Raw genomic sequence first — 21,087 nt, forward strand, 5'->3', positions numbered from 1 at the left:
GAATTTCCTTTATAAATATTATTCTCGTATGAGTAATATTTGTAAATGATATGGCACGCCTTAAAATGCGTTACTTTGAACTTCTGCAACTAAAGGCAATCTTAAAAAGAAATCTCAGCATTCTTTCTGGATTTTCTCAATTCGTTTAAGTTCACAGAAACATAGAATCGTAAAAGGATACAAGAGTGGCTCTCTGAAAGATGTTTTTACTTTGAATGTTGTTATTGAATCTACTTTCTCTGCCCTTTCAGGCAGTTCTTTGCAGATCGTTCTTGTGAGAATGATTGATCGTGGTTGTTTTGTTGTCTTGGCACAGGTGGGGAAGCGAAATCATTAAAGAAATTTTTTTTATCGAACTACTTTTCTAACTGACGAATGAGGGCGATGGGGGGGGGGGGTGGAGAAAGTCCATTCTTCTATAAGTACTCCCTTCGTTGGCAATAATGTGGTGACAAAATACACTTAAGTATTGTCCTTGCAAGCTAATGACCTTCCAAGTTATTAATGTGCTGTGTGCAACAGCTAACGCAATGGGTCATTTTTTTCGCATTGCACCTCATCAATCCAGTTACATTTGTTTCTTGTTGATGCTGATACAAGAGTCAAAGTAGGTTTGATAATTCATTTCTTGTAAACGTGCGTGGTGCTCGAAATGAGTCTCGTCCACCTTTAGAAAGTTGTTACCAAAAACTGAACGGAGTAGTATTATCCCCGCACCCTTCAGAAAGAAAGCAAACTGAGGGGGGAGAATAAAATTACAAGGGTAGACTTGGAGAAACTGTTTCAATAAATATCTCCATAAATATAAGATATTCACTAATTACAATAAAAATATGGGGACTTCGCGATAAAGATCACTGGACAGGGTGCTTAGGATGTGGAACTTACTAACACATAGAGCAGTTGACAGAAGTTGGTCGGCTAAGTCTGTCAGTTCACGGAGAAGAGTAATTGTGGGCTCTGTTGAAAGGGTAAAATGAAGAAAGGGTCGGAGAAACCTCCTATGAAGTACGGAAACCACTGATATTCCGAACTGTAATTCAAGTGCTGTAACTGTGAAGTCATTGTTGCCACCTAACTTAAATCTATTCCTAATGCAAAGCTTCGGTATAATAAAATCAAAACCGTTGTGTTAGTTTTATATACAGTATATTTAGATAGATGAACTTAGGGAATGTAATTGCCCCATATTGAACAATACAGCATAGTACAGGCCCTTCGGCCCACGATGTTGTGCCCACATTTCATCCTACTCTAGTATTTATCTAATCTTTCCCTCCCACATACCCCTCCATTTCTCTATCATTCATGTGGCTATCTAAGAGTCCATTAAATGTCCCTAATGTATCTGCCCCATATAAATCTAATAAAATCAGGTCCTGTAATTATGCACCCCTGGTGTTATAATCGTCCTTCAGTTCAAATTATCTGACACTTGTCACTGGTAGAAGAAAACTTGCCAAAAATAAAAACGACGCTATCTGTGTGGATGTGTTATGTAGAGAGCTTCTTAAATCGCAGTTATGTAAGGCAAGCTGTGATTCTATGGGAATGCTTAACCTTGACATGTATTACCTAATAACACAGAAGCATACATATTACTTCATCAACACACACAGAGTAACAGGGTCCTGAACAGGAGATATTGATGTTGCACTCCTGTTCTTTATAAACAGAAGTTAATAAACTTGGTACACATGGGGTCCCAACACAACTCTGAACAAGAAAGGTGAACTAAAGTATAAAGGATGCTGGAAATATTCAGCAGGTCAGGCAGCTTCCACAAGGAGAGATATATTAATGTTTCAGATCAATGACCTTTCACCAGATTTCACTTGGAGTCACTGGGTAGTGAGAGAGGTTAATTAAGCACAGAAGAAGGGTCTCAACCCAAAATGTCGACGGTCCATTTCCCACCATAGATGCTGCCTGACCTGCTGAGTTCCTCCAGCACTTTGCGTGTTGCTCCAGATTCCAGCATCTGCAGTCCCTTGTGTCTCTCTCTTCTTAATGTTGTTAACATTGCTTTTCCCCAATTCAAGGGCAAAAAGTCAATTGCAACACCCCTGTTATGCCCTATTTGAGATATTAATATGTTGTTAATCCCCATTTTCCTGGATCAAGTACTTCACTTGACCAAGGTATCTTGGTCAAATCTATCTGATATTACCTGGTGCTGGGTCACTGACCTTAACCAGATTAAAGACCTTGAACTTTATCCCTTGTCAAACAAGTTGAGAGGTGTGCCAAATTTATTCTCAGACTCCATTTGATTAGGACATTTAGCTATTGCTGGAGCTAGCTACAATGTATTAAAGCAACCAATGCATTAAATAAGCAGAACAAATGACAAAACTGATGAAAATTTGAACCAGAGAATATGGAAATTAGGAAGCTTGACAGGCAGCCTCTGTAACAAACTGAACTTGCGTCATGTGCCAAAAAATAAGCTGCTGGAGGAAATCAGTGGTCTTACTATTTACACAGAAGATGGTTCGTCTGCCCCAAGAATTGATTTTACCTCTTTAATAAGGTTGAAAATGATGTCTTCTGAGCAGTAGTCAGAGAGCAGTGCTATAAGAAATGCTGGAGTTGGTCAGTCTGCTAAGTGTGCTCTTGCTTAATGCTGGTGCAGAGTATAGGAACTCGGAAAGGAAACAGGATCTTATAACAGGAGGCCCTTTATTGCATCTTGTGTTTCAGAGTGATATTGTTTAACATATATATCAATTATAATGACAATGAGGCAATGACACTGCTTTGTTGGATTGCAGATTTTCTCTGTAAGGAAAAGGAATGCTTTTGTGACTTAAAATAAAGCAGAAAATGCTGGAAAGCACTCAACAGGTCAGGCAACATCGGTAAAGAGAAAAAACCTAGAGTTAACATTTTAACCCAACAATCTTTTCATCGAAGCTAAAAGATGTTCAAGATAAACTAGGTGCATAGCCAGGAGAAGAACAAAGGAAAAGTTCTAATAGAGTGGAGGAGTGAACAAATAACAAACATGATGTTGCAGGGTAAAAGAAGGTGACAATGAGTGAGACGTGGAAGTAAAATATGCACATGGAAAAGACATAAATGGTTATAGCTGAATCTCAGAAGGGGAGGAGAGAGAATTGCAACAAAGAACAGAAAGTCTCCATGCCCAAGGAAGATGGTGGGGAAAAAAGAACTATCATCGTGGTGTAAATATTGGGCGTGTACAGATCGAGAATCTCTACCATAAGCACAAGCCCTCCTCACCTTTACACCAGTGCGATTGATAACGCCTTTTGTTCAAGGGGAAATCTGAGTTAAACTTTCTGGTTGATCAGTACCTGCCTCACATAAGTACAAGGGCAAAATAGTAGAGTTGCCTGCAATCTTGCGTTAAAAAATAAAACTATTGTAAATACTCAGCAAGTCAGGCTGCACCCGTGGAGAAAGAAGCAGAGTTGAAGTTTCTAACTGATGAACCATTCTGATGTAAGGTCACATAGCAGATACAGTCTTTGACCATGGCCTCACAACATGTGAGCCTGCTGCACTAATTTGCAGCAATAAATTGCTTGCTTTGTTGGCGATGGCCACATACTGCAAATAAATAGAGGAAATAAGTGTCCAGCCAGATAATAGATGCTCAGAGAATTATGTAAATGTTTTTCTCATGCTATTCATTTTTAATATCTCTTCTTCCATCCAGCTCAATCTGGAAGGAATGTAGAAATATGTTAGGAAGTTTTTAATTTTGTTTGAAAAAATACAACTTTGAAATTAGACTTTAAGTACATGCCATGTCAGTGATTATAAAAAAATAAAAACAAATCATTGACTGGTAGATTGGTCAAGAAAGGTAGGTATATCTCCATTGAATTAGGATTCTAATCAGATAGATCCAGGATGTTGCCTGGATTGGAGTGTATTAGCTATAAAGAGGTCAGTCAAACTTGAATTGCTTTCTCTGCAGCATTGGAGTCTGAGGGACGAACTGAGAGAAATATACAAAATTATGAGAGGCATAAATAGGGCACATAGTCAGAGTCTTTTCCTCAGGGTGGAAATGTGATATACTGGAGGCATAGGTTTAAGGTGAGAGGGGGAAAGATTAAAGGAGATTTGCGAGGCAGTTTTTTTTACACAGGGAGTGGTAGGTGTCTGGAACACGCTGCTGGGCAGGTGGTAGATGTAGATCCGATAGTAACATTTAAGAGCATTTAGACAAATACTTGAACAAACATGTAACAGAGAGATATGGACTATGTGCAGGCAGATGGGGTTATTTTGAAATGGCATCATGGTTGGGGCAGACATGGTGGGCTGAAGGGCCTGTTCCTGTGCTGGACTGTTCTATGTTCTGCGAAGGTGTCACTCAGCATACTATTGGCAGAAGGTTTGAGGTTTGTGATGGGAGCAATTTGTTTGAAATGCAAAAAAAACTGGAGGGGTCCAGAAAATGATTAGAAAAATTGACAATAGTGGCAATAATGTAATAAGCTGGTTGAGTAAATTGAACCTTTGTAAGAGATTAAGTGGAGTTCTGGTTGTCATAGTATGAATAAGATATAGAGGTATGGGAAAAGGTGCAAGAAAATAATTACGATGGCAATAATGGAATTGAGTGTTATGGTTCTGAATAAAGAAAACCAAGGCATAAAATTATGGAAAGTGTTGATGCACACAGAGAGTGTTTCAAAAGTAAATGTCATCAAAGATAGTTGAGTCATAAAGATAAGTAGGAAAGTAAACTGTAAGAGGAATTCCAGTTACAAAAGAATATAGATAGGTTAAGTATGTAGGCAAATGGGGTATAATGTTGAAAAAATTGTAATTTGCCATTTTGGCTAGAAAAATAAAAAGAAGCATATGATCTAAGTGGTGAGAGTTGCAGAGCTCGAAGATGCAGTGGTATCTGTGTGTGCCGGTGCATGACTCTCCAAAGGCAAGTATTCAGGTACGGCAAGTAATTAAAGAAGCTAACAGAATGTTATTTTGAGGAAAATTGAATACAAAATTTGTGAGGTTATGCTTCAGTTATGTGGTGCATTGGTATGACTACATCAGGAATACTGTGCACTGAAAAACAAGAGCAGCCCAACGGATATGGAAATTTTGAGGGGTAACTTAAGAAAGTATTGAGAGGTTAAGTGGGGGATAAAAGGTGTTTGAAATCTGGAGAACACTTCTTAGAGGGTGGTGGAAGTAGATACTCTCACAATATTTAAGAAGTATTTGGATGAGCACCTAAAATGGTATAGAAGGCTCTGGGTCCACTATTTGGGGTAATGGCATAGGTACAGAAAGGTATTTAACGCCCAACATGGACAAGGTGGGCAGATGGGCCTGTTTCTATGCAATATGACTCTATAACCAAGACTCTGTGAGTATTGCTCTCCTTATTTAAGAAAGGATGTAAATGCACTGGAAGCAGTTCAGAGGTGTACTGGACTAACAAATGAAATGGACAGGTTATCTTGTGAGTAAAGGCTGGATTGGCTAGTTTCACATCTGAAGAAGAGCTTAGAAGTGTGAGAGAGGATGAAAGAAATGCATAAGATTCTGAGAGGTCCTGATAGTATTGATTCGGAGAGGATGTTTCCTCTTATGGGGAAACCTACAATAGGGATCTCTGTTTTAAACGGAAGGGTTGTCCATTTAAGACAGGTGAGGTGAAATATTTTTCCCTCTGAAAAGCTGCTGAAAGCGGAAGTCCTTGAATATTTTTAAGGCAAAGGTTGTAGATTCTTGATGAGCAAGGGTTGGAGAGTTTGTTGGTGATGGATAATGGGGTTAGGGAGATATGCAGAGTTTAGGCTGCAGTCAGATGGCTATAATCTTATTGAATGGTAGTTCCGGTTTGATGGGTCAAATGGCTTCCTCCCACTTATAATTTGCTCATATGTCTGCATGAACCCAAAGAGAAACTCTTTCGGAGAAACTCTTTTACCCAGAAAGTGGTGAGAGTGCACCACGCAGAGTAACTGCGATGACCAGTATTGAAGCATACTAGTGAAGGCTAGATAAGCATTCTAAAGGCACCATTTCTTCTGGGATGCCCCACTTTATAGTGACTTCACCAACACACCCCTTCCCTTCCCATGGTTCATTCTGGTACGACTGTACACAGATCTAACACCTGCCCTTTCACTTCAGCACAGTCCAGGGCCCGCAATGCTTCACTTGTGCCTCTTTAATTTAAGTATACAGTATTGACTGCTCTCAGTGCAATCCCAACTACATTGAGGAGACCAAACACAGGTTAGATAAACACCTCTGTTCAGTCCACAAGCACTTTTATTCTCAACCACCTATACATTTCCAATACCACTCAATGTCTCCTTTGTCCAGACACAGGAGAACTATCTGTATTCAATATCATGCCAACAGTTTCATAAAATGATTGTGCTATTCTATGCTTTTTGTTGTGTTTTCACAGTGTAGATTCTTTGGGGAGCATAAGTACATTTTCTTTGGAAATAAGTCAACATAACATATGGTTTTGTTATACTTCCTCCAGATCCACCTTTTATTTCAATCCTATATCTGTTGTGTATTGCATCATTATCCCTTCCATCATTTAATATTTCCAGCATTCAACCCTATCACATACCTCCCCTCTTGTTCAGTCCTTCCATTCTTTTTCTGTTTACCTCCAACATTTCCCATTTCTGATGAAAGATTATTGATCAGAACCACTGTTTCCCTCCTTAGATATTGCTTGACCTACTGAATATTTTCCTGATTTTCTGTTTTCATTTCAAGAATATGCTTTGCAATGAAAAAATAAACTATGGACTTCCAGCATTTCTTAAAGCCAGACCAACCTCAATTCATATGGAAAAAAAAATGTTAACGTGATTAGACTTCATGTACAATAAAACTGATGTAGTTATACTTTTTTTTATTAAGCCATTTAAACAAACCATCTGCCTCTGAATAAACCTCAAGAGAGCAAGATTTCCTGGTTTTTAGCTTGGCTCTGCTGGTAAAATTCAGAGAAATGTATGATGAAATAATTGTATTTATATCTCACCTATCATGACCTTAGAATAACCCAAAATTATTATAACTAATTAAATTACCTTCAAAATGTAGTCACTGTTGTAATGTGAGAAATACTAAGTGTGCATCCATGCTTACAGGCAGAAATGATGTATTAGGAAGAAAAATCTGCCTCTCACTGCTTTTCATTGAAGGATAAATATTAGCCACATATTGCAGGGAATCCTCCCGCCAGTTCTGAAGAAAGTATAATAGGAAATTTCTATTTGTCTGAGTGGCCATTTGGAGCTTTGGTTCAATATCTAATGGCATGTCTGATGATCCTGCACTTCATTTGTACGTCACAGAATCACCCAGCCCAGGTCATTTAACCCAAGTCTTTGGAATATGGACTTGAACCCTTTATAATGCGACTGAGATGAGAGCCTATTGTTATGAACTACGACTGACATATTGAGAATGGGAGCACGCAACATTGAACAGTACAGCAGTGCAACATGACAGAGTGCTGTGTATTGGATACGTTACTTCTTACATGGGATATTAAACTGAAGCCATGTTCCATTAGCAATACTATTAAAACTATAGAGAGGTCTTAAGGCATCTTGGCGACTACTCAAGATTCAACCAATGGCATCAATAATAGGGCGTTGCTAGCGGGATGCTATTGTATTTTATCTGGCATAAGCAAAAGTTTGCATTACTTACTGGGCTCATAGTCATATCCTCAAGATATTCCAAAGTGATTATAAATACAATATCAACTTTGAGTTGTAGTTAGTTATTATATCGCATCCAAGTGATTTATAGCATGTCAGCTGTATCATGCTTTTTTAATTTCTAGGGGCATGTTTTCATAGTACAGTTTGCTGCAAAGTATATTTTCTTTGGGGAAAGTTAAGATAAACATAGTGTATTGTTAGCATGTTGAGCTCTAATTCCTTCCTTCATCTACTCCCCAACAGTCATTAAATGATTGCATTCCTACTTATCCAATGTGCAATATTTTCCACTTTTGATTATTAACTCAAAAGTGTCCTAAGAACCTAAACAAGAACCGATGTTATATATACATGCTGCCTTTTCATAGCACAATTTATAGATCCAGGTATTAACTTCCACATCGACGCTACCTAGGTCTACCTCTAGACATCTTCAGAGCTTTCATGTTGTTAGATTGTTTGCCTGAGGCGCCAGCTTAGGAAAGGTTTTGAATTGCTCTAATTTTTCTTTTTTGTAAGAATAAAATCTGTGAACCTTTTCTATCAACCATTCTACTTGCCAATGCAGGGCAAGCTGAATTAGACGGTGACTATCCTATTATTCTTGACCTTGAAAAAATTATAACATAACCTTCACACTTATTTTCATCTTTTCCCTCCATCTCACCAGTTGCTCAGTCATTTGTGAAACCTGATAGATGACTGTCATCCCTGGGTTCCTATTTCATGTCTCTCTCCTTCCTGATACCGTCTATTCATTTGATGGACTAGACACTTTGAATATATTGACAGGATTCGACAAAGTTAACATGGAAAGGAAAATCATGTTGACATACCTGCTGGACTTTTTTTGAGGATGTAACTGGTAGAAAAGATAAGAGACATTCAATGGATGAGGTGTGTATGGCATTTTAGAAGGCCTTTGATGAAGTCCCACAGAAAAGGTTAGTTGTGCAATATTAAAATACTCAGGATTAAGATTGGCATGGATTGAAAATTGGTTAACAGACAGGAAACAGAATAGGAATATTGGAGGCTTTCTCAGGGTAGAATATAAGTGGATAGTACTGGGATTTAATATCTCATTGGTATTGGTATTGGTTTATTATTGTCACTTGTACCGAGGTACAGTAAAAAACTTGTCCTGCATACGATCGTGCAGGTCAATTCATTACACAGTGCAGTTACATTGAGTTAGTACAGAGTGCATTGATGTAGTACAGGTAAAAAACAATAACAATACAGAGTAAAGTGTCACAGCTACAGAGAAAGTGCAGAGCAATAAGGTGTAAGGTCACAACAAGGTAGATCATGAAGTCATAGTCTATCTCATTGTATAAGGGAACCATTCAATAGTCTTATCACAGTGGGGTAGAAGCTGTCCTTAAGTCTTGTGGTATGTGCCTCAGGCTCCTGTATCTTCTACCCAGTGGAAGAGGAGAGAAGAGAGAATGTCCTGGGTGGAGGGGTCCTTTGATTATGCTGGCTGCTTCGCCAAGACAACGAGGAGGTAAAGACAGAGTCCAAGGAGGGGAAGGCTGGTGTCTGTGATGCGCTGGGCTGTGTCCACAACTCTCTGCAGTTTCTTTGCGGTCCTGGCAGAGCAGTTGCCGTACCAAGCCGTGATGCCTCCAGATAGGATGCTTTTCTATGGTGCATCGGTAAAAGTTGGTGAGTGTCAAGGGGGACAAACCAAATTTCTTTAGCCTCCTGAGGAAATAGAGGTGCTGGTGAGCTTTCTTGGCCATGGCATCTATGTGATTTGACCAGGACAGGCTGTTGGTGATGTTCACTTCCCAGGAACTTGAAGCTCTCAACCCTCTTGACCTCAGCACCATTGATGTAGACAGGTGCATGTACACCGCCCCCTTTCCTGAGTCAATGACCAGCTCTTTTGTTTTGTTGACATTGAGGGAAAGGTTGTTGTACATGACACCATTCCACTAAGCTCTCTATCTCCTTCCTGTACTCCGCCTCATTGCTGTTTGAGATACGGCCTACAACGGTGGTATCATCTGCAAACTTGTAGGATGGAGTTAGAGCAGAATCTGGCCACAGTCATGAGTGTATAGGGAGTAGAGTAGAGGGCTGAGACGCAGCCTTGTGGGCAGCAGTTTTGAGAATAATCGTGTCGGAGGTATTGCTGCCTATCCTCACTGATTGCGGTCTGTTGGTTAGAAAGTCAAGGATCCAGTTACTGAGGGAGGTGTTGAGCCCTCCGTCTCAGAGTTTGGTGACAGGCTTGCTTGGGATTATTGTATTGAAGGCAGAGCTTAGTCAATAACAAAAGTCTAATGTAGGTGTCTTTACTTTCCAGATGCTCCAGAGCTGAGTGTAGGGCCAGGGAGATGGCATCCACTGTAGACCTGTTTTGCCGATAGGCGAATTGCAGTGGGTTCAGGTTGTCTGGGAGGCTGGAATTGATGCGTGCCATGACCAACTTCTGAAAGCACTTCATGATGGTGAATGTCAGAGCCACTGGTCGGTAGTCATTGAGGCATGTTACCTTGTTTTTCTTTGGTACTTTGCTTTTATGTCAAGCAAAGGAGTTCTCCCTAAAGGGATTGATAAACATCATCTCAATATTGCACTGGGAGCACTAGCTTGAACTTTTTGCCCAAGTCTCTAGATGAGACATGAACCCAGAATCTTCTGGCTCAGAGGCACAAGTGCTACCAACTGAGCCATAAGTGACTTTGTCAAAGTCGAGTTTATTGTCCTATGTACAAGTACATGTATGCATATGTGTAATGAAAAACTTACTTGCAGCAGCACCACAGGCACGTAGCATCGGATACACAACATTCACAAGAAAAACATAAATTATACTAAAATTATACAAGAAAGAACACAATTAGAACAAAAAGAAATAAAGTTCATTATAGTGTAAAGTGGTCAAAGTGGTCATACTGTTGCTACACTGAGGTAGGGAATAGGGTTGTGCAGGTTAGTTCAAGAACCCAATGGTGGAAGGGAAGTAGCAATGGCTGAAGGAAGTAGTTGAAGGCAAGTAAGCAGGAAACACTGTTTCCTCCCATGTAATATCGTGGCAATCTGTCCTGAGGCAGGGTTTCAACCGGAAATGTTGACAATTCCTTTCCTCCTACAGATGCTGCTTGACCTGCTGAGTTGCTCCAGCAGATTGTTTGTTGCACTGTAAAGAATTATATTGCAGGTAGCAGTTTGAGATCTTACTCAACCTGTCACCTTGTGGTTCACTGTTAGCTACGCAGTGCTGCCCAGTCAGGAAAAATGGAGCTTGAATTAACATTTGATTGAGTAAACATGATTACCTGTAACCTTTAATATCTGCTTCACCAATTATAATGGAGCAATTTTCCCACTTGGTAGCAGCCAAATTATAAGTGTGAAAAAAGCAAAGTAAGTCAACAAATGGCTGGAGATCCATCTGCTTTGTGTTACATTTGATTCTCCATTGTGAATTGAGTGGTGAAAAGCAGAAACCATTAACTTCTATGTGAATGAGGTCAAAGTTATATCTCAAGGCCGCTCATGCTATTTCCATCGCTTGTACTGATGTCAATTACCCACAGTACGTGGTTGTTCCATCTGGAATTGGCACCTGATATTAAAATTAGACTGATTGCCCTGGAACAAATTACTCTGCCTCAAGTTCATGTGATTCACACTCCATTTCTGGCCAGGCTTATAAAGCCCAATTAATAAAATCTACACAAATACATTTACAACAGGTGCAATCCAAAATGGTGGGAAACTGTTGTCTCACTTGCCGAAACCCTTTGGGTTTGTTCACACTTAGATTTCGCATTGAAGCAGAAATGTAAATATATAATTTAATTGCTTTGTGATGTGTTTTCAAATGCATATGCTTGGTCCCAAATCAGTCAGGTTGTGGAATTGGGAGATTGCCTACTTGTTAGCAGGAAACTGCTTGCCACTGTGAGTTTTAAAGTTCTGAAGCAACCTAAAGCAGGACATTGGTTGGCAAAATGTAGTGCTTACAAAAAACATCATGTACATGTTTTTTACAAGGAAATTTCTTTAGCTTAAAGTGTAGTCTTCAGCATTCACAGCAGATGCTCTGTGCTATTGCGTTATGCTTCCTCTTGCACTAGACACTTGCATGAATCTAACTGGCATTCCTCATACTCTTTGTTGTAGTGGATTAGAAGCAAACATTTTTTGATTAGTGTTGAAATACTCAGACCCATTTTTGAAGCTAATCGAATTGGATAAATTCATGACTATTGCTCTGCTGTTATATATTTAAACTCAAATCCTTGAACTAATTCAATGGTCAGGAAAAGATTTGTGGAAGTGCTGGTGCATAATGTTTTAGGTAACTCTTAATTCAGTTGCCTGATACAAAACACTGCACAGTAGCATGGTTATTACTGGATGAGTAATTTAGAGATCCAGTTTAATGATCTGCAATATTGAGTTCAAATCCCAACATAGCTGCCAGGGAACTTAAGTATAGTTAAATAAGTCTGGAATTAAAAATGACTGGTATCTATTATGGTAACCATGAACTTTAAAAAGAGGTGACTTTAAGGAAAGAAATGAACTATTCTTACCTCCTGGCCTAAATGTGACTCCAGGACCACAGCAATGTGATTGATTCCTAATTGTCCTCTGAAATGACCTAACAAACCACTTATTTCAATTGCAGTGATGGATGGAGAATGAATGACAGTCTCATCTGATGGATAGTATATGAAGAGAATACTGCAGAGTACTAAATTTAAAATTAAATTCCCTTTTTAAAATTTTCACAATATTTAAATGTGATTTTGTAACCTTTAATTATGCCTTCAAAAAAATTTCCAGAAGTACTACATCTCAGTTGGCCCATTGTGTCTGAAGTGCAAACTGTTCACTGGACCCCAGTTGCTCTTATAAAGAACAGGCATGCATATAACTCGGTAATTTCTGATTCATTCATGAGATGAGAGTGTCACTCTGGCAAGGCCAGCATTTAATGCCTACCCCTATTGCCTTTTATACCTCATGAACAATTTGGAAAGGGATGTGTCAAGCAATGCTGGCCACATTTGAGTTTTGCGGCACAAGTTTAATGGCCGTCTTCAAAGTATATTTTACTTTACACCAACTTCATATGAAATCCTAACCTGCCAATGGATTGATACTTCCTGAAGAAGGGAACCTCACTCCATTTTACGTTGCAGCATGTTTGACCCTCACCAGGAGTTTAATGTTGGTACAAGGACACTTCTCACCTTATACGGCAGGGCATAAGTATTCCCAGAACTATTATTCTGCGAGTGTCCTGGCCAATATTTATCCCTCAACTGATATCGCTGAAGGCATATTATTTGGTCATTTTCATATTGATGTTTGTGGAAATCTTCCATGGGCTGTATCACAAATATGTAATTTGTTGTAAAGTGGGTTGAGTTCATGCAAGCACTATATAAAACCAAGCATTCCTTTTTATGATTAAGCATTAACAAAATACTTGCCCTTAACTAGATTACATGGATATGCACACAACAGTCAGCAGCACAAGCAAAATGATGCCTTCTTTTCACTTGCTTTCAAAGCTGATATAGTTCATAGCACCTTAACATAGAAAATAATCTCAAGGCATTTCACACATACTTATTCAACAATATTCTCCTTAGGACCTTTACCTGAAGTTTTTACCAGTTATCTTCAAGCTTTTGCCGTAACATGGGTGGATGAGGAGGTGGGACTCCCAGGGAGGTATCGTAACCTACTGCTTACACTTTTCCTCCAGTGAGGGAGGCTTGTTTTAGTGAGCTTCCAAATGAAAGTTCATTCCTCTTCCCTTCAACTCTACCTGACCTCAATTCCAAATTCTTTTCCTGACTTGGGTTTTCTTTCCCCTTCCTTGTTGAAAAATTTAGTGTGAGGAGCATTACACAAAAGTGATTCCTGGTTGAAATGAATGCAACAATGAATACTCAGTTACAGTGCAGCCAGTTAGATATGTGCCCGGCATTTCACAAATCATAAGACTAATTCCTAAACTGATTTGGATTATCTATATAGTCACAAGATTGAGACACTGCCAGCCAAATATTTACTGCTGGATCATTTGTTTTTCATTCCCTTTTATTAAAGTGCACAGTTAAGTGCAACTCGCTGTGAGCCAAAAGTTTTCAACGTGGTTGTGACTTAATTGCCTGGTCAGTGGACTGATACATCAACTTTACACTTGGTTTCGGTTTTGTGATCTACAGAGTCCAATACAAAGAATGCCTGCTCTTATCTGAGCACACAGTTTAGGAGAAGTATCACTCAGATGAGGATGTAAAAGCAGGAAAACAAGGAAGGTGACTGACTTGCTTAATACAACACAGATGGAGACTATTCAGTCTATCAGGCCCATGCCAGCTCCCAACAGAGCAATCCCATAAATCCCATTCCCCCTCTCCTTGTTTCCTTGTAGCCATGCAACTTATTCTCTCTCACATGACCATCAACTCCCCTTTGATTGTTTTACCATTTACCTATATTAAGTGATAACTTACAGGGGTGAATTCACCTATCAGCATGTCTTTGGGTTTGGGAGGAAACTAGAGCACCAGAGGTGAACCCAGAACAGCTACAGAGAAAACATACAAACTCTGCGCAGACAGCACCCAAGGTTGGCATCGAACCCAGGTCCCTGGAGCCATGAGTTAGCAGTACTAACTACTATGCCACAGTACCTCCCAAAGATCACCCCATAGTCCTGGCAAATAATTATCCTTCAATTGATGTCACTGAAACAAATGATTGGCTTGTTGTTTCATTGCTGTATGTGGGTGCTTGCGGTTTGCAGATTGCCTGCTATGTTTTCTACGTTTTAACAATGGCTGCTCTTTAAAAGTACTTAATTACCTATAAAGAATTGGGAATGCTCTCAGCTTCTGAAAGGTGCTATCTAAATGCAATTCTTCTTTATCAAACCTTTATAGCATGAATGGTCCAGTGCAGGAGAAAGGGTCTTGCCCAAAATGTTGACTGTCCATTTACCTCCATTGATACTGCCTGACTCGCTGAGTTCCTCCAGCTTTTTGTGTGTTGCTGTAGGTTCCAGCATCTACAGTCTCTTGTATGAGGTTGAATATGCCAGATGGACAAAGTGAGCAGGAAATTCTCAATTTAATTAAGATTGTCATTCTGTCGACTGATCCCACCATTTTGGTAACTCAGCTATAGAGTCAAGCTTTGCTGCAGGTCTTCCACAATAATGCTGTTTATTTGGAAGATGTATTAAATGAATATATTTTCCTGCTTCAGTGGTTCAGTTGGATATTGGAAGATCTAGTAGCTCTGCTTGAAGGTTTCTTCAGATGCCCCAGCCAAACATTCATTTCTCAACCAACACCATCAAAAACAGATTAAGTGGTCATTCATCATCTTGCTTTTGCTGGGTATAAAGTCGGCTGCTACATTTACCCAGAGAACAACTGGCTGCACTTCAAAGTAATTAATTGCAATCTGAAGCACTTTGAGATAATCCGCTTCAGAATTGTAAGTTCTTTATTAAATCATTTCTTTGTTAGTCTCATCTCTTTGCCTTAGCACCTTTCTATGCGATGTTAAGAGGAATTCCCTTGAGTAGTTTTCCACTCTCTTGCTCCAGGATAGCTAGGATGTATTACACCGACCTACCCCTCGCCCAACCAGCCAGTTCTTAGCACTGGGAATTTTTAAAATATATTTCAAAAATAAACATTATTCATAAAAATATAAGAAATGCAAAATCAGTGCATGGCTTTCTTTACATTTGTTGTGTCATTCAGTCAATACATTCATAGTGTTATCAGTTCTATACATTTATAGTGTTAGCACGTTCTGTGTACAGAGCAGCATTGCCACTCACATGGCTTCCTTGGACAATACAGACTTTAAGTGTTTGAGAGGCTTTTACACTGGGTTTAGCCCTTTAACATCTAGTGGCAGAAGGACCTTGGACTGCAGTCCTTCCCCACAAAGCCTTCGCATTGGCTGCACCAAGCCTCAGTGCATGTACTCCTGTAGCTTGGAATGTGCTAGCCGGCAGCATTCCCTTATGGACATCTCATTGTACTTAAGGATCAATAAGCTTCAGGTGGACCAAACTGCATCTTTCACCAAGTTGATGATCTTCCAGCAGCACATGATTTTTGTCACAGTGTTCATCCCTGAAAACAGCCGGCAGATCAGAGAGTCCTCTGTTACGCAGCTGCTCGGGATGAACCTCGAGAAGGACCCTTGCATCCTCTTCCATCCTCCTTTGCAAATGCACAGTCCACAAGAAGGCAGGCGATCATCTTGTTCTCACTCCAGCTGTCCCGGGGCAGCATGCGTCAGGAGTGAGACTCCGACCGCGCAGGAAGGATCTGAATGGTGGAGATGGCTTGAGGAGTCTGGTGGCCTCCTCCTGTTCCTATTTTCTAGTGTTATTGTGTTTTTATAATGTTGAGGGATAACTGTTAATCAGGACAGAAGGGACAATGGTACACGAAAATGAGGCTTTGGTTTAATGCGTCAACCTCTTTCATACTACAGGCAAATCCCTTAAAATAAAGCAACATCTAATATCCACCAGCTTCTCTGGTTAACCTTTGTATCACTCTGTGACATCCATCCTCATCACTCCAATGTGACTGTATCTCCTGGTACAGAAAAAAAAGAAGTAAATAACATTGGTTGAGCCCTCATAGTGAGGGGAGGCTGGGTTCATTACTCTTTCATATGCTCATGATCTGATTGTGTTTTGTTTCACTGGGACAATTTTTTTCTTAGTTATTGTGCAACCTGCTATCAACTAACATAGGCTATTGTTTAATTACAAATGGTGATTTCACTATAAAAGTGGTCTCCTTAGGTGCCCCCCCCCCCACCCCCCAGATTGTGGATGACCTATTCTGTGGCAAACTCTACCACGAATGAAGCGGGAGGTTGCTGACGGGGAAGGTGGGTGGTTAGTTTGTGAGCTGTTTACGCCTGGCTCTTGTTGCTCCTGATGCATGGACTCGAGAATATCATCCTGAATGCTGCACAGAATGCATCATTCTGCACTTTCAATGCACATAGGCCAGGAATTCTCAGGAGCTGGTGAGAAAGTTGCATTTTCTTTTCAGTAGACTTTTGAAAACATCCTTGAATCTCTTCCTCTGTCCTTCTGGTAATCTCTTCCTATACCTTGGTTTCAAATGGTAAGGTACTTCATCTCATGTGGCCCCATTTCAAATTTTGTTTACTTTTGTGATGAGTCATGGGACATTTTGCAATGTTAATGTGCTATATACCTACAGGTTGATGCTATTGTTGTGTTGTTTTTGATATCTCAGGCATATTCTTATCTTTTTATTGGTGTCCTTTTTGAAATAAACTTAATAGTCTATGTGCTCAAGATGGTACATCGATTGAGAACGGGTACAGAAGATCTAATCAAATTAACTCTACATGCCCGATAGTGAAACAAGGTTTTTGTTATCTGGACTGGCGGTGCTTTGACACTGACTTTTTCCTACAGCAGAGAGCTGAAAGGATTCCAAAGGTCTGGATGGTTATTTCTGTGACACTTCATTTACAACTTGTGCAATTAATTAGTTTATAACCTGTCTTTGGATATATACTCAGCAGTGGGTTGATAAAAATTGAATGATACTTATTGACAATCATTATACCCTGTCCATAAAATTATATGTCTTTCCTTTTCCCTTTTTCACAATCCCCAAATAAATACTTGGCAACTTGCTCAAAACATTTAAGAAATGCATGGTAGATATCTATAATTTCAAGGTCAAAGATAAATCAATGAAATTAACTAGGTTATTTAAAGCAGAAGCCCGATGAAGTCAATGGGGTGGGTGGGGGTTCTTCCCCACTGCTTCTATTATACACTGAAGCAGAGGATGGCAAGGCTGATGTTATAAAGTATAACCACCACCTTCCTGTATTCATGCTCATATAGCGTGAATGAACACAAAGAAAAAAAATGTTTGCCCACTGGTTGCTTAGCAGAGATGTCCCAGCTGCAACCAAACATTCCGACTAAATTAGCTAAAAATAGAACTGCTTTTCCTCAGTTGGACGTGATTCTAAATGTTGGATGAGATATTGAATAGCATTGTAATAATTCCAGTCATTTTCTTTGCTTGTGAAATCTACGTAGTTGCATGACCTGGCTATGACAGTGCCAGCTTAAATATTGCCCAGATGTGTACGGGCATTGATGTCATCTGCATGGTGTAGCACAATGAGTCCAATATTTTGGCAATTTAGTTGTGGCAGCAAAGGGAAGTTCACAGCCAGTGCCATGTAGATTGCAGCATTGGCTAGAGTCTTAAAGTAGTCGGAAATCACAGTGTGGGAGTGGGAAGGGAACAGAGACTGTTCTGTTATCAACCCTCCATACTGACTATTATACAATAGTTGATTATTTTCCTAACCATCTTCATTGGGAAACCTTCTTTCTTTTTCAATCTTTTTATTAGTTTTCAAATTAATACAGATTAATATATTAGCATCAATGTTTGTACATGTAATACAAAGAGATCAGGAGAACGATCATGGCATAGATAATCATAAAGGACAATAAAATATAAAATAAAATCTGTAGATCCAATGATCTCTTAGTAAATGAATATATTATAAAAGAAAGGAAAGGAAAAGATTTATTATATAAATTTTTAAAAAAAGAAAGAGAAAAAAAACCCAAATCAATAAGAAATATTATAAACAATATATCAAACCAAACTAAACTAAACTAAACAGAAAAATTTCAAAAAAAAACAAACAAAAAAAAAGAAAAAAAAACTGGACTAAAATTTCTCAGTAGAAACAGAGCAATATTATGTCGTCAACTCCGTTCTTCTAAATTGGGAAATTATTGAAAGGGGATCTACATCATGTGAAAATATTGAATAAATGGCTGAAAGATCAACCTAAGGGTTTCAGGGACCACAAAGATTTGAAAGAGTGAAGGAGAAACTTGGATATAGGGCGAAAGATAAAGGAGTAACCTAAGGACATAAAGAGGGCTGCAGTTTTGAGCTCCTCGAATATGTGCATTAGAATAAGATAAAAGCAATTTAAATGGATTCTGGAGACAAAGAGGAGGAGGCATGCATAACAGGGTGCATCAGGAGCTTAGAGAAAAGAGAGCAAGATTCAGAAGGGCTCTGAGCACTGGTTTATCAATACCATAAACACTGATGATGTGAAACATTTGGGGTAAGAATGGGCTTGTTTGATGGCACAATATCAGGAATTTACATTTTATGTAAATAGTAACCACTTTGCATTTTGTGTTTCTGTCCTGAGAGAGAAACTTACCAGGAACCTAACTTCTGCAGTTCCCTGTGTTCAGCAACGTATCACTTGCAATGATCTTATTTGGCTCCTGGCTGTGCCGCTCACGATTTCTTTCAGCCCACCTGAACCCAGAGCCTGAACTCTTCGAGCACTTGGGAGAACAAAGGGTGGTGACTGTAAGCAAGAGTAATAAAGCTGGCCTATCCGTCTGCATTAAGTTTTATCAGGCTCCATAGAGCCCTGTTGCTGTTGGGAGTAGGGGTAGGAAGGAACTGTTGATCCTTTACATGATTAGATTTCAAGGAGGATGAAATCAGCAAGCTTGCAGATCTATTGAGATATTAAACCAAAGCCTCAACTTTGCTGAACATGGGTATATGAGCAGTGTTATCCCTGCTGTCTTCGCCAACAGTCGTCTCTCAACCAACGTCATAAAAACAGGTTATCTGGTCATTTCCCTCCTACTAAGTTACAGCCTGCCCTTCTCGATTCCTCATACCGTGGCCCAGACTCTGCAATTTCTGACTTAAGACTTTTGTCTGACCAATATCAATTTAAGGTCAGCAGTAGCCGATGCCGCCCCTTTGGTGACTTGGAAAGGGCAATGAAGGTGGTTTTGCTCAATCCTCTGAACAAGTACAGTTAAGCACCTATAATGTGGCATCTGATTTTTTTGGAAGTCCCGATGGTCTGGCAGTGGGCTCACTTGTTAGTGCAGAATGTGAGCCAGGGGTCCAAAGTGCAAGGAGGTGTGTGTGCATCCGGGGCAAGGATCCGGACTGTGGTTGGGTGTATAGCTGGAGTAAGGGTAGGAGTCCAGAACATTAGGGGTCAGGAATGACGGTAGATTTGTGGCTGGAGCAAGGTTCTAGAGTGCTTGTATATTTCTCATTTCCTTTAAACTTATTGGGCTCACTGGAAAATTTATTATACTACTGTGTAACATTAAAAAAATGAAATAAAGGCATGTCTTGTATTAATAGAATAACATCCAATAATCTGGAAGATCTGCTGGTCCACACTACCAAAGACCCAAGGCCTCCAGATTATCAGAGGTTTACAGTAATAGAAATGAAGATATTAGATGCAGTTAGAAGTAGTAGTGGGTGATACAATCATGGCAGAAAAATTTGTTCACTGGAGGGAACATAACTAAAATGATTGGATTGAGGAGCTGGTTGGAAAGCTTATTCTACATGAATATGCATTCCATTGAGAAATAAAATCTCCATGGGAAAATTGCTTCATTCATAGTTATCTAAAGATGTTAAGGATCATAATAAATTAAAATAAGTTGCTTATAATTAGATGATCCATAACCCCAACAAAATATGATCAAAAAATTGAAAGAGAAAAAAGAATAAGAGAGTAAACTAACATGATGTTTATTAACAAAATATAAGTAACCATTTTCACAAATGCCTAAAGGAGAGTAGGAACAGTAAACTTTGGTCAGAGAGAAAGTAAGAATAAAATAGGGAGTAAGGATACCGACAGTTGGGCTCTTGTGAGTGGAAGTGCCCATAATACTGGAAGTTGGGCTGGTAGCAAGTGGTGACACAAAGGACTGCAGATGCTGGAATCTGGAGTAACATACAAAAAGCTGGAGGAACTCTGTAGGTCAGGCAGCATCTATGGAGGGAAATGGACAGTCAACGTTTCTGGTCGAGACCCTTCCTCTGGACAGCTGCTTGTGATACTGACTGTCAGGCTGTTAGTGTGTGCCAGCTGCCTAAAACACTAACATTTGGGTTGTAATGAGTGGTAACTGTCTGTAACACTGACAGTCGGTTCGTTGTGAGTGGCAGCTGCCTGTAATACTCGAATTGGAGCGTGCGAAGAGACCCACCAGAAAGAGAAAGGTGCTGTTGCAGTGACCTTGTCTTCCTGCCTCTAGCTGCCCGACAGTGATGCAGCTCAGGTAAAATAAATCTGTTATCTGTCTCCCCGATCACTTTGAGAACTCCCAGCATTGTACTGGCTGTGAACACAAACCTGTCATTTAGGATATGCTTTCATGCCGGGACCTGGTTCCTGTTCTCCTAAATACAAATCACTGAAAGAATGTAGCATGACTTGGGTTTAAGGAGCAGAGAGCTGAGTGTGTGAACATCTCCAAAAG

General features: G+C 39.7%; 1 protein-coding gene across 2 annotated transcripts in view; it reads left to right on the forward strand.

The window, feature by feature from the left end:
- Positions 1 to 21,087, forward strand: part of LOC127577750 (potassium voltage-gated channel subfamily KQT member 1) — a 638,072-nt gene that overhangs the window by 2,804 nt on the left and 614,181 nt on the right. The gene's annotated exons all lie outside the window — the stretch shown is intronic.

This window comes from Pristis pectinata, chromosome 14 (assembly GCF_009764475.1).
Source record: "Pristis pectinata isolate sPriPec2 chromosome 14, sPriPec2.1.pri, whole genome shotgun sequence".
Classification (NCBI taxonomy): domain Eukaryota; kingdom Metazoa; phylum Chordata; class Chondrichthyes; order Rhinopristiformes; family Pristidae; genus Pristis; species Pristis pectinata.